Source organism: Drosophila simulans, chromosome 2R (assembly GCF_016746395.2).
Source record: "Drosophila simulans strain w501 chromosome 2R, Prin_Dsim_3.1, whole genome shotgun sequence".
Taxonomy (NCBI): Eukaryota; Metazoa; Arthropoda; class Insecta; order Diptera; family Drosophilidae; genus Drosophila; species Drosophila simulans.
In genome coordinates, this window is record NC_052521.2 from 5,898,649 (window position 1) to 5,911,470 (window position 12,822).

The 12,822-nt window shown below is 42.3% G+C and overlaps 1 protein-coding gene across 2 annotated transcripts in view; it reads right to left on the reverse strand.

Annotated features, from left to right (window-relative positions):
- The window catches only part of LOC6739352 (metabotropic glutamate receptor 2), an 82,537-nt gene that overhangs the window by 49,281 nt on the left and 20,434 nt on the right, over window positions 1–12,822 (reverse strand). The window contains exon 1 of one of the 2 annotated variants that reach the window (XM_016172140.3): window positions 5,915–6,365. The exons of the other annotated variant lie outside the window; for it this stretch is intronic. The gene's annotated coding sequence lies outside the window, so the exon portion shown is untranslated. Of the gene's footprint in view, window positions 1–5,914; window positions 6,366–12,822 lie in introns of those variants that run through there. 2 annotated transcript variants of the gene reach the window in all.

Below are 12,822 nucleotides of genomic sequence, written 5' to 3' on the forward strand. Positions count from 1 at the left end.
TCCGACCCAGTAGTAAACAAATTAATCCCATTCCGCAAGTGAGCCTGCGGGCCCGGAGGTCGGTATAAATTAAGTAATTAAGTCGATTCGGGGCTTCTAGTCGGGTTAATTGATGCTGTGTCAATGCGTTTACACGCTCTATGCCCGCGCTCCTCCGAATTTCCGCCCTAATTAATTGGTTTTTGAAACTGGAAACATTTGAATTTCCAATATGTAAGCGCGCGCCCACACATGCTGCAAATTGAAAACAATCTTTGGGTAGAGTATTAAGATTTCATAAGTAGATTACGTCAAGTGCGGAAAAGGAGCGGCGAATTAATCAAAATAAATCGCGTTTGGCCGACAAAGTCGAAAGTAATTTTCAGAACACAGGGCGTATGCGTAACGCAGTAGAGGCGCGCAAGGAGGCGGCCCGAAATACTTTTAAGTGCTCTGCAGGAGAGCACTCATTACGGAAATTGCTTTACACAGACCGAAATGAGCTCAGGCACATTTCGCATTCCAGAAGCTGTTCAGCACCAGTCACTCCCCTTCCCATCCCCGAATCGAGGCGAGTCGAGTTGAGTCGACTTGAGTCGGGCCGGCAATTATATGCTTATTGAAGTGGGACGCGGTCCCCGCATTCCGCCTCACTTTATCAAATGAATAAGTAAGCAAAACACTGAGCCTGAGCGTCGGGGAAATAGGAGCCAAAGGTAAAAGGCATAGCAACGCCTTTCACTGGAAACATATGAAACAGTTGGTGTACACCGCACTGGTGCTCACGGTCCATTTCCTGGCAAAACGCTGTTTCACTGAACGGTTGAACAATCTTTGTGTCTGGCTTAAAGGGTAAAACTATTGCTTACCAAGAGTGGTTTCAGGATAAATATATCCTGTCTGATAAGAGTACTAACATATGAAATTCCTAAATCTTTAAAAATAATATTTGAATTTTTCAAAATATTTTTATTAGAAGTTAGAAAATATCCGCTTAGGATACAAAAACGTGCACTTAGTTCAAAGTAATATATTATAAATACATTAAATATGAAGTAAACTGACTGTAGTCGCTAAGTTTTGCTACATTTTCCTAGAAATTAGCTAAGAGTTACCTCCAATGATGGTTGATAGCAGTACTGCCTATATTTAAAACGGCCACGGCAGGAATAAATTTTATACACCCCCTTTCCAGAAGCCTATCTAAGAAGCATTTATTTTATTTGAGTAATAATAATATAATTAAATTTATATTATATATCATGTACAGAGAAAGGTATTCAGTCAGGTATTTCTATGATCATCATATAAATATGATACTAACATTTTTGCTGCCGTCCGACATATACAAACTCAGCGTACTGTACAAGCAAACTACAGCGATATTGTCCACAAAAATCAAATTTTGCTTAGATCACCCTCTCTCTATCCACGTTTTTTGTGCTTTTTTGAAGAAAAAATTCAAATTTTTTTCGTTTTTTATGTCTGAACTGTCCGTTTTTTATCAGACGGCTGGCAGCCCTGATGGTTAGTTCGAGTACAGGCTTCGCAAAAATGTTATGCCAAAAATCTGCTGCCGTTTAAAGCAACACCCGCGTTCTGGAAAATAGTTGCAAAGAAGCCAACTGAAGAGGGTTTTTCTAGAATTTCCGTTTCATGGCGTGCAAATTGCAGCCATGCTCAGACTTACCTTTTAACTTTTTACTCAATCTGTTGTATTGGCATGCACAAAGCTTGCAAAGAATAGCATATCAGTTCATTTGAAATGAATTAGAATAAAATGAAGGTTATTTAAGCTGCTCCAAAGGATCCGAGGAGACTGCATAAAAGCACCTTTAATTTTCCGAAACCTCGACTTTCCTTGGTTGCCTATAAGTGAAGCTCCTTTCCGTCCACTTCAATCCCACTGTGTTGTCTGTCAGCAGTCGGGAAACCGTCAGTGCAGGATAAATGTGAGGACGAGATGGGGAAGGAGGAGGAACGGGAGCGGGAGATGGGGGATGAGCAGCCTTGGGCTGCCAGACAAAGCATGGAAGCTGGTCCACGAGGAAAGCGGCTCCCAGTTTCTCGGGTTCCTGCCTCTTTCTGTTGACAGGGCGGCTGTTTGTTTGTTTGTTTATTGATTTTGTGTTTTTTGGCGGTGCGTGTATATGGAGATTGGCACTGATAGCATTCGAAATGATATACACGCCACATTAAATGGATTATTTAATGTTGTCACTCACGTACGTATGCCGAGCAAATGATGCGTGCACCAGATAGTCCTGCTCCGCGGGAGATATTGCCCCGACAACAGGGGCACACAATGTTGCCACGAATGCCCCGAGTACACCAGCGGGAGTCATTTCCATTTGTCTTGCGTCCTGTCGTTTCGATTCCTCAGCGAAGGAGGTTAAAGTTGATTGTGCTTGAAATTGGTCGGATTCGCTGTTTGCCCCCGCTTGGTGGCTTTCTCTTTTTAATTGGGAATCGGAACAGCCCCCGGTTTTGTTCACCTCATCCCGATGCGGAGCTCTGGGTGTTTGAAAACAGTTTCCAATTACATACTATTTGGTAAAGTTTTTGCATACACAACATTATTCAATTTTAAACAATTAAAGCTTTATAAATAATTAAACGATTACCATTTCTATGTACGGAAATAGGTTCTGAGTGCTAAAACTTAACCCACAATCAAAATCTCCATTGAGGAGGCCGAGTGTAGTAGACAGTTAATGGATTATAATTGCGGGCTATCTAATACCGGCGCATGACAGCTTATTCCTGCTCATTAGCCATGGAGACTCCCCATCAAACGGGCGAGTCCATCAAAACGCACATATTGCAACTTATGGCTGCACTGTTGGCCAGGCTTATCAGCCATTCAATAGATGCCCAGCTTGACCGCCAGCAAGCTAATTAAATGGGGCCCAAGGGCCCGACTTGCCAAACCCACAGTATCGGGGGAGTCGCTCATCTGCCCATGAATATAATTAACCGCATTATTCAAGTTTATCGAGTGCGCACTCCACACACGTCCTCAATAAATAATGGCAGCACAATGGGAAAAGCGGAAAGTGGGAAAGCGGAAAAAGAGGGAAAACAGCGGCTGTGGCCCCAGCCACATTGGCTTAGCTGTTGATCTACGACGGTAATCCCTCATATATTCCCGTACGAGGATGTTCACATACTTACTTCAGCCATGAGTCGCGTATTTGTAACGCAAATAAGGACGAAAAGCGGCGAACTTCCAGCAGGAGCTTCATAAATCAAAGGACTCAAGCATAAATATTTAATGGAGATTAAAGCACTCGCTAAAGAAGTTTCCTTTGCTTATGTAAGTCCTAAAAGTGAATGAGGAGAGGGGGCGATACAAAATGTATGGCTCCAACAATTGCACAAAAGCGCATCCCAGAGCCAATTGTATTTCAATTTGGGTGCCGGGCAGCTCATTAGTGCAGGATGTTCGTCTTCCGATTGCTGACAAAAAGGCAAAACTAAAAGTTGGTCTTCCCAGAAACAAATTGTAACTAATCCTATTACAATCAAATGCAAATGCAGCTGCGAGAGAGATTTTTGAGAGGCTTTCCCAACTTTCCCAACAGGCCGATTATAGTTCTTAACAAAAACAAGAGCGAACCATGCAGTCGAGTTCCTCGACTATCAGATACCCGTTTATTGGCTAGTGAAGTTGCAAGGGAGAAGAAGAAGGTCAAAAATCAAAAAAAGCAAAAATTCTTTTTGAGTTTATTTTAAGGACAGACGGACGAACGGACAGCTATCTTAAATTCAAATAAAGTTCTTTTAAAGCTGTGCTCTTTCCGACCCTCGTTCCCAAATTATTAAATGCCCGCTGGTCGTGCTCGGTACATCTCAGACAATTGGCCATTTAATGACAGCCATGGTCGGCTTTAAAGAGCCGTAAACCGCCGAAAGAAAGCTGAAATAATAAATATTAATGGCAGCTGAGGGGCCCCGAAGGCCACCACTTCCGAGCCCAAACTTTGCTTCCTTTTTCGCTCCTAAAATATTTATTTATTCACGCACTCGCAGGCCCCCGGGCTTAATTTGCACTAGAGCACTTATTGTTCTTAATCTGCTCATGGAAAATTTAATTAAGGCAATGGTTTCGTTTGGGGCGAATTCAATTTATGATAGGGTCCAGCATCAATCATGCATATCCAGTGACAGCAAGGCGTTCCCGTGGCCACGCCTCACTGCCCATCCTAATATCCTTAAAGCTCCCGCTCCCGCACCCGCACCCACACCCCGCATCCGTTACCGCACCCCCACCGAAATGGCCGAAAGTCCTTCGAGCATGAAAATGTTGCAAACGGCAGTTGGTGCGCACAGACCCAGGACATCGGCCACCTCGTCTGAATTTAATAGACTTTCCACACTTTAAATAGGAAACGCCTTCGCATAATTGCTGTGTGAAGGCGCAAAGGGCATTTTAATTAAGTAAGCTGGGGGGCAAAAAGAACCCGGCCAAGGAGTGTGAAATCGCCAAGAGAATACGTGATTACCATTTTTCAATTTAATCAGCACGAACTGGGCAGTTATGTCCTTAAAGTGCAAAAGTTTAAGTCACACTTCTCAGGTGAGCGCAAGTATTTGCAGATGTAAAAGTTAATTCATCATAATCAACTTTGAGATACTTGAGATGAGAACTTTGCAAGAGTTTCCTTTAGTTCGCGAGGTTAACTATTTAACCTGACCAAAAAGGTCTGACCAAGAAAGTGGAAACCTTTTTCCACCCTTTTCCAAGGCACTAAGCTCGAAAACTTAATGTGGAAACCCACATAATCTGCCTGCTCGTTTTGGAGAAAGTTTTAACAATAAAAGAAGCCAATGTGGGCCTAAATGCTATTAAGAAAAGAGTTTTCCCGCTTAGATTTTTTCTGATATAATTTTTTTCACCAGGTATAGGGACACTTTACCTGACGGATCAAACGAAAACCTCTACAATTTTCTTAAAGTCTCGTGCCATTGTGGCATTTGTTCTAATTCCCCTGCTCAATGACCCATTACTAATGAGCACAGTCCATCCAAAAGCAGTGCATTAGCTAAAAAAGAAATGAAATCAAAGATATAAAAATGTAAGTCCAAATTAAATCACGTCCGACACAACTGCAGTCAGTCCATTCTCCAAGTTAAGCCATTAAATGATTACATTTTCCGGAGGAAAGATCTACAGACTTAAATTCCAAACAATAATCAATTATTAAGGATTGCCGAATTTAAGCCGTAAATTATGAATTAAATTAAACCGTGCCAGAAGTAATGCACCACTACGATTCGGAAAACTTAATGATAATTGCTTTTGGGCAACATTGAAATCAGCTCCCTAGTCTAAGCGAAATGTGGAACGCTTCGGCTCGTTTCGGGAAATTTTGCCAATTTATATTATATAAATCCTTCGATTTACATTTAACTTTGCAGCCATTAATTTTTACAACACCCATCCGCTTATTCATTTCTGCCTTTCTCTGTTTGTTTTGAATTTTCATTTTCTGAACGCGCAATTATTTCACCGAATAATTGATTTTTATTAGATCTTCGTCCCGGCTGGCAAATTAATTTTCCCCTAGTCCCCACATTTGTCACCCCGGGAGCAACCAAGCCAGCACCTCGGCTGCCGACAAAGGCGGAGCATCAGTAAGTCATATATAACCGAGCGCCGTCTTTGACACTGGCCCAGGTTCCTTTTGTTGCCACTGTGCCCCCGGCATTTGCCCTTTGACCCTGCCGCCCTCTTGGCCACGAGAGGCGAACTCAGGGCCTGTGCCATAAATCAGCTTTGTTGCATTTAAGTCGGTGCAAACAAGCTCACAACAATAGCAATAAGCCAGCCAGCTAAGAACCATATTTTTGCCTACCGAGATTTATAGATTTGCATTTGTCTTGGAGCGAACATTTTGCATTTATTGTTGGTTGCGATGCAGTAAGAACTTACGTTTTCACTTTTTATCCACGAATTCTCTGCTTTATCCTATTAAAGTTTGAGCCTCTGCTTTATAAATTTCACACACTTTTATGTAACTTGTTTATATTATATTCAGCTTTTACATTTCCGCATAACTTCTTCTTATGCACGTAAGTTTAATCTCGTGTTGCTCATAAGCTCAACTTTGTTCAAGGTATTTTCAGTTTTCACTGTATTTATCAATTATTTATTTTTGTAATTCCGCACAACATTTTCTGTATTTTTAACAAATTTAATAATTTTCTATAATTTTTATATTAAAACAGCCTGTTTTATAATTTTTTTTGTAAACTCCAGTTGTCAACGTTTTCTACGTAGTCACTTGCACTTTTTGTAACGTTGGGAAGTGTGTTCACAACTTGTTTTTGAACCGACAAGGGCCAAGGGATCGACCGTGCTCTGAGGATTCGCGTTTGGGACTGACTGGAGTTTTCCGAACGAAGACAAGGACATCGGGATGCTGTTGTCTGATGTTTGGGAAATTTCTTTACAGAGCTCTGTAAACGGCTGCGGGCGAGTCTGTTAACTTGCCACTCGGCAAGGATATTAAAAATTATGGCGAGCGCTAAGAATTTTATTGAAAATAAATATGAAGGAATGCATTAAAAATACATTTATTTTTTTGCCTGTAATAATACATTATGTTTTCACTGGGGCAAATCGTACCGTGCCTTATGGGACTACACATTACGCATACGATGCGTGGGTCATTTGCTTTTAGCACCCCTTTTGGCAGCGATTCAATGTTCTCCGCTGTCTTTAAGCCTGTTAGCTAAAAAGAAGATAACCACAGTCATAATTGATGAGTGCGAAAATGGAACACGATTCGTGGCCCAGGAGAACATTCGTCTTCTTTCTGGGAGGCTGATAGCTCCGTGAGCAATCAAAAATGTAGGAAGCCATAACTTTTTCCTTCGCCATACATCAAACACGCTTGGTTGGCTTTTCCGGGCAGACCGACAATGTACGGCAATAGTTGACAAAACATCTGCAGATTAGTGCGTCCTCCCGCAAAAGTAAATGTTGAACATGTGTCGCACCCAGAAAAACAAGTGCTTATCTTGGTATGGGATTCTCAGAAGATTAGCCGCAAAACCTAATACCCAGTCTTCATCTCTGCTGACTTTGTGCAGAGTCATTTAAAACTGCTTGACCCCCCCTCCTCACATGCAAAACTTTTACCTACCACAGGAATCATGTAGAATTTTAGTTGGGGCAGAGAAATTTTGAAGAGGACATCCTTGGCAGAAAATAGCCAACGGCCCCATCATAGTTGGTAAAAATAAAGGATTAAAATGTGTGTGTCCCATCCCCCGTCCGGTTAGCCCAAAATTGACTTACTCAAACATGTTAGTGTGGTTGTGACATAATAACAATTATCGAACTTTCGGAGGACCAAGTATTCTCTTTAACTTTAAGTCCTCTTTGCTCGTTAACTGAATTTAATTTGATTATTTTCTCACTTAATTTTCTCTAACTAAGTCGCAGTTTTCTTTTAATATATAGCAACTGTTTTGCTAAAGTAGCCAATTTCATTGTATTCTCTACTGACATGATTAAATTATTATCAAATTATCTTAAAATTGGTAAATAACTTCAATTAATGGAATACTTAATACTGAAACAGTGTATTCCAGCTATCCGCGATAAATTCGATATCCAATTTTAGTTGGCTCAGGATCACGTGCACATTAAGTAGTTACCTGCACTTTTTTCCGTAAATCAAAGACTGCTTTTTTGTAAGTTTATATTTTCTATTAATTACTCCCATTCAGTCTGCCGTCAGCTGCAAATGAAGTGCAAAAAATTGTTAAACGCTTTACGCACAATTAGGCAGTCAGCCAGAAGACGTGTAAAGTGCGTGCCAATGAGCACTAAATAAATATTTGCACGAGAGCTTGAAAAAACAGCCCGAGTCCAAGAACAAGGACAATCCGGGTAAGACGTGCTAAACATTTAATACCATTGCTTGCCGTTTTCGCCGGCAGGACGACAAGCAGCTGATAATGATGACGATGACCTGGTTGCTTCTCGGCTCTCCGTTCTCGGCCCTCGGTTCCTGGGACTGACCCCTCAGGTCCATGACTATGCCCATCCGTTCCGTCCTCCTTCACGTTGAGCTTTTTCTCGTTTTTTGTTGACAGCATAATTACGCTGATGACAGCCCTTCGACGTGGCAGTGGGAGTCCTAGACACTAAGCAAACACAGACACTGCAACGGACATGGACATGGACATGGACGTGGCTGTGGACGTGGCGCCATTAAGTGACCCCAGAGACCCGGACATACCACATTCCGCACATGTGCCAGTGGATGGGCAGCGGATCAGGTGGAAGGTGGCAGGTGGCTGGCGGTCGGCGGCTGGTGGGGCAATGGCAAATGGCAGGTGGCTCCGGTGGTCAGCCAAAATGGAGTGCTGCGCACAATGGAATGCCGAGCTATAAATAAAGTGCCCGAGCGGAGGAGCTATGGAGCTCTGCCCAGATTATCGGTTCGCCCACTGTGCACCGAGCTGCAGCCGCCTGACCTCAACGCCCCACTGTGCCGAATGATAAAGTGCACGGCATTAGTTTAAAGCCCGGAGAACGCAGTCGCATTTGCCTTCCAAATTGGAAACACTATTGTGTTCCGGCTTCGCCCCACTACATGATGTTGTGCATTTACATTCTCCGAGATCTGTTTTGATTGTTGCCCAGAAGGACATGATGTCTATGACGATTATTAACTTCAACCCGACTCATACTTTATCAAGAACAATGGCAGGTAAGTTTAAAATGCAACTCGAGTAGCTGGTAAAAGTGGTTGATTAAGTTTGGTCATCATTCACTTAAATCGCTTTGGTAACGAAACACTCTCCAATCAAAACTCAACACCTAATAGCAGCTGATATTTGTCGTGTCGATAAAGTTAGAAGTACATGATGGCCTGCGGTTTTGGCTTTGGATAAATTGAAAAGCCCACACATTAGTGTGAAAACGGTGGTGCGTTTAAATTTATTATTTATTTTTGTTTTATGGTGGTTAGATGAAACTAATTGCAATGGCCTCAGCCTGCTGTTGCCGGTAAATTGGATATTACGTTTAAAATTATATTTTAAAAGTGATCCGGCGGATAAAATAAACAAAATGTATAATGAAATATTTCACTTAAACGAACATATTTTGTATTGATACCAGAGGAAATATATAAATTTACGATAGTTAGTTTAAATCGAACAGTATTGAAATTATAAGGCTGCTGCCGAATTGTTAGCATGTATGGCTATATGAGCCGTATAAATTTTGTTCCTAATCCTGGCCGACAAACCAGGCAGGCAATAAATGGCGACAAACTACGAATGTCTCCGGACAAAATAGCTATGGTTTTTGGAAAACCGCAGAGAACTCTCACACTCGTAAACCAACGGGAAAGTTTTCTTTTGGCAAGTGGGAAACTTTGTCCTGCTGCCATGACAATAATCGTGGTAATGGGCTGTCTCATAATAATGCTAATGATGCCTCTGGGTACGGGTCTGGACCCGACACGCCCAGCGAATTATAACTGCCTCCGGCGCGATGGTGAAATTAGAGTTTCAATTTCCTCTGCGAATCCGGCTGCCAAAGGCGGGGCAAGCAGCACATAACTGAGTGTGCACTTTTCCCATTATCAAACGCCTTAAAGCGAAAACTTTTTAATTGTGCCACAACAACCGGAGCTTCTGGAGAGAAATGCAGTGTACACGTACACAAACTTTCGCCTTCATTGACGCCTGCAAACCGGTGAGCCCTTCGGAAGCGCCCACTCAAACAGCCTGGTTATAAAATCAGGCCAATTAGTGCACGTGAGAAAGGCGACAAAGGATTCCCCGAAACATGCCACCGATGAATTTGAGATAACTTGTCAAAGGGACCGACATGTCAGTGCAACATTAAGCTGAAAGTGAATACTTCGGACTAAAAGTTCTTTAAGAAGCAACAAACTTTAAAAGGCGTTGCATACAAAAATGAAGGAAGTTAAGAAGTTGCACAATCTTGAATGAATATGAATAATAAAGTGAATATAAGTAGAATTGCTCCTAAAGACATACATTTTATATCGATTACTGTTCAGAGTAACACTGCATTGTATATGACATTTAGGTCTTTTACATCGAAGATTTTCAACCGCAATACCCCTGATCTTTCGCCGACATTTGTCTTAATGAAATATGGAAATCTATGCAACTGCTTGCCAAAATTCATACTCAATCAGCAATATGCAAATGAAGACCAACAGCGCAGGTTTCCGCACTAGCCGGTCCCTGATTTTCAATGTTCTGCTAAATATGCAATTCCTTCAAATGAAATAAAACAGTACGACAGCGAGTTAAGTTGCTCTATCCGTTGTTTTGCGCGGATTTGGCGTGCTTCCTGCTATTTTCCCCGTGGCAAACGTGCGCGGAATTCGCAAACCGTAAAAAATTCATTTCATCCATTTCGTAATAGCAAGAAGCGATTTAAACGGCAAAGTGCGGCGGTATGCGGCTTAAAGTCCTCACTTCAAGCCCGATTGTCTGGCAGCTTGTTATTTGCATAAAAAGCGCCGCTGACCAACTGGAGCATGTTGGGCTTAGTCTACGACAACCCAAATCATAAAACACATGGCGCCCGTCGGAATCACAAAGGGAACGAACTTTCGGGCAAAGGGACCAGTCCAGGATGCCCGGCCAAAGGAGCAATCCTCCACACGGACACGGGTTTGCTGTACGTCTGCCATAAAAATGTCACAAAGGTCACCCGGACGGCAGATCTGCGATGGGCACGGAGATTACTGAAATGGCTTCTATATTGGATATGGTCGGACATTTGTTTCTCCACATGTAAAATGTTTTCGAATCGCCAGTAAATCTAATCTCAGTTTAAATAAATTAAATTGCCTCTTGAGGGGCCAAGAATCCGCTTGGTTTTCCAGTACAACATAATCCTCGGACTCAATAATTTGAATGCAATCGTAAGACACATAAATTCCATATATACATAAATCCATTCAAAACCAGCCTGGATATTTTCATTTTAATCCGCTTCCATCTATGGTAAGCCCCTTTAACTTGATAAAAACTTTGAAAACCATAGCGTCAATAGCGGAAAGGAAACAAATTAATTTGTCTTATTTACCAAGTGCATTACCCAACGGAGATTTCCAGCTCCGAAACTTAGATCTGAATTAATTTGAGTTAATTGTTTTACTCGCGCGCCGCAAAAGTTTTGGTTTACATTTTCGACTAGCAGTTGCCATTTGGAGAATCCTGTTGCGGCTGCTTGGCAGGAGCTTAATGGTTTCCCGAGCGGCTTGGCCTTGACTTTCGTTCTCACCCGACTCCTGTTTATGGTCGGCCCGACACGCTCGCCCGAAAGTTTCGTCCTCATTCCCCGGCTTCTGGCTCGGCTAGAGCTTGAGCTCGAGCTGTCCGGCTAGAGTTCGTCGTCTGTCCGAGTCCGTGTCCGTGTCCGTGTCACTGGAATGATTAAAGATTTTTTATGGCCGTGGACGCTACTTTCTGCCACAATTTATCAACTTTCAAGGCTGCCGCCCCAGACCAGCAGTTGTAAAAACTTTGACATTTTGTTTTGAGGCCATAAAATTTCTAATTTAATCAACTTTAAGTTGACTCTTGCACCACTGAACCGACCCCCTATTTATTGGCCAGTTCAAGTCCGAAGCTCACGGACCATCATAAAAACGTTCCTTTAAATATTCAATCCATCGACCTATCCGCCCACTGGCAGCTCGGGTTTTTAGTGCGGTAATCGAAGGCCATGAAAACGCACATCAAAAATGATTGATGATCATCTCGGACATAGTCACTTTTCCCTGGTCGCTCCGCTCAGCTCAACTTCAGTCCGCCCCAACTTCTAGTTGCGCAAGCCAGAAAGTCATTAAAAAAAACCCCTCGAGTGCTTCAGATGCAGGACCTTCATCCTTGCTGCCAATGACTGAATGTCGGTACTCTTAACTCGCTAATAAAGTTATGAAAATGTTTGAGTTTGCAAACCCTTTTTTGTACGCTGTCATCAGCCTGACAGCACGAGCGGTTTGTCATGGATCTAATTAGCGAAAGGACTCCCGCGGAAATGCAAGTCAGGGAATGACAAAATTGTAAACATAAATATTAAGATTTGATTTAAAGCATTCGGTCAAAGGTTTTGTTGCATTGAAGAACGTTGAATTCACTACATAAAAGGTTTACAATGTGGAAATGTTTCCTACAATTGAACTGCTCCATTATGGATTAATAATACAAATAACAAATCAAGTTGCACATATCAGTCTGGCAGTAAAGCCACTAGTTGTCGGAAAAGAATTAGCATTATTTCGAAAAATAATTACACCACTTTCACATACCACTCACCAACGCCATTGCCAGATACATTCGAGTTCCAACATGCAGTCGTAAATCATTGTCTTTAAGTTTCTTTGGCATTCTAATTAATTACAATTTAGCCATCATTCAGTTGCAGCTTTTCAGATTGTATTTTCAAAGCGTAGCGGAGTGAAGTTCGACGGAATTAGCACACAGCCAACTTCAACTCGTTTCTCGGCAAGCAGCCACGTGTAGGTTTATAATTTCCGCACGGATATGAGAAAATCTCGCAGATACAACTTTTGTTCTGCGCTAGTTGATCTCTGCGAAATCCGTCAGACGGAAAGGATTTAAGCGAAACTGAGGCCGCTCGAAAAATCTATTAAGCGCCTGTCGGTGGATCTGAAAAAGCCTTTAATGAGCAGCTGCAACTTGTTGTCGGCACCCACTCAGGCATTCACGGGGCGTGTTACGTCCCCCGTCACCACTTGATTGTCAGATGCAACCGCGCTGCATTCGCTCATTTCGCATTCCGCAGTGTTTGTTTGCATAAACTTG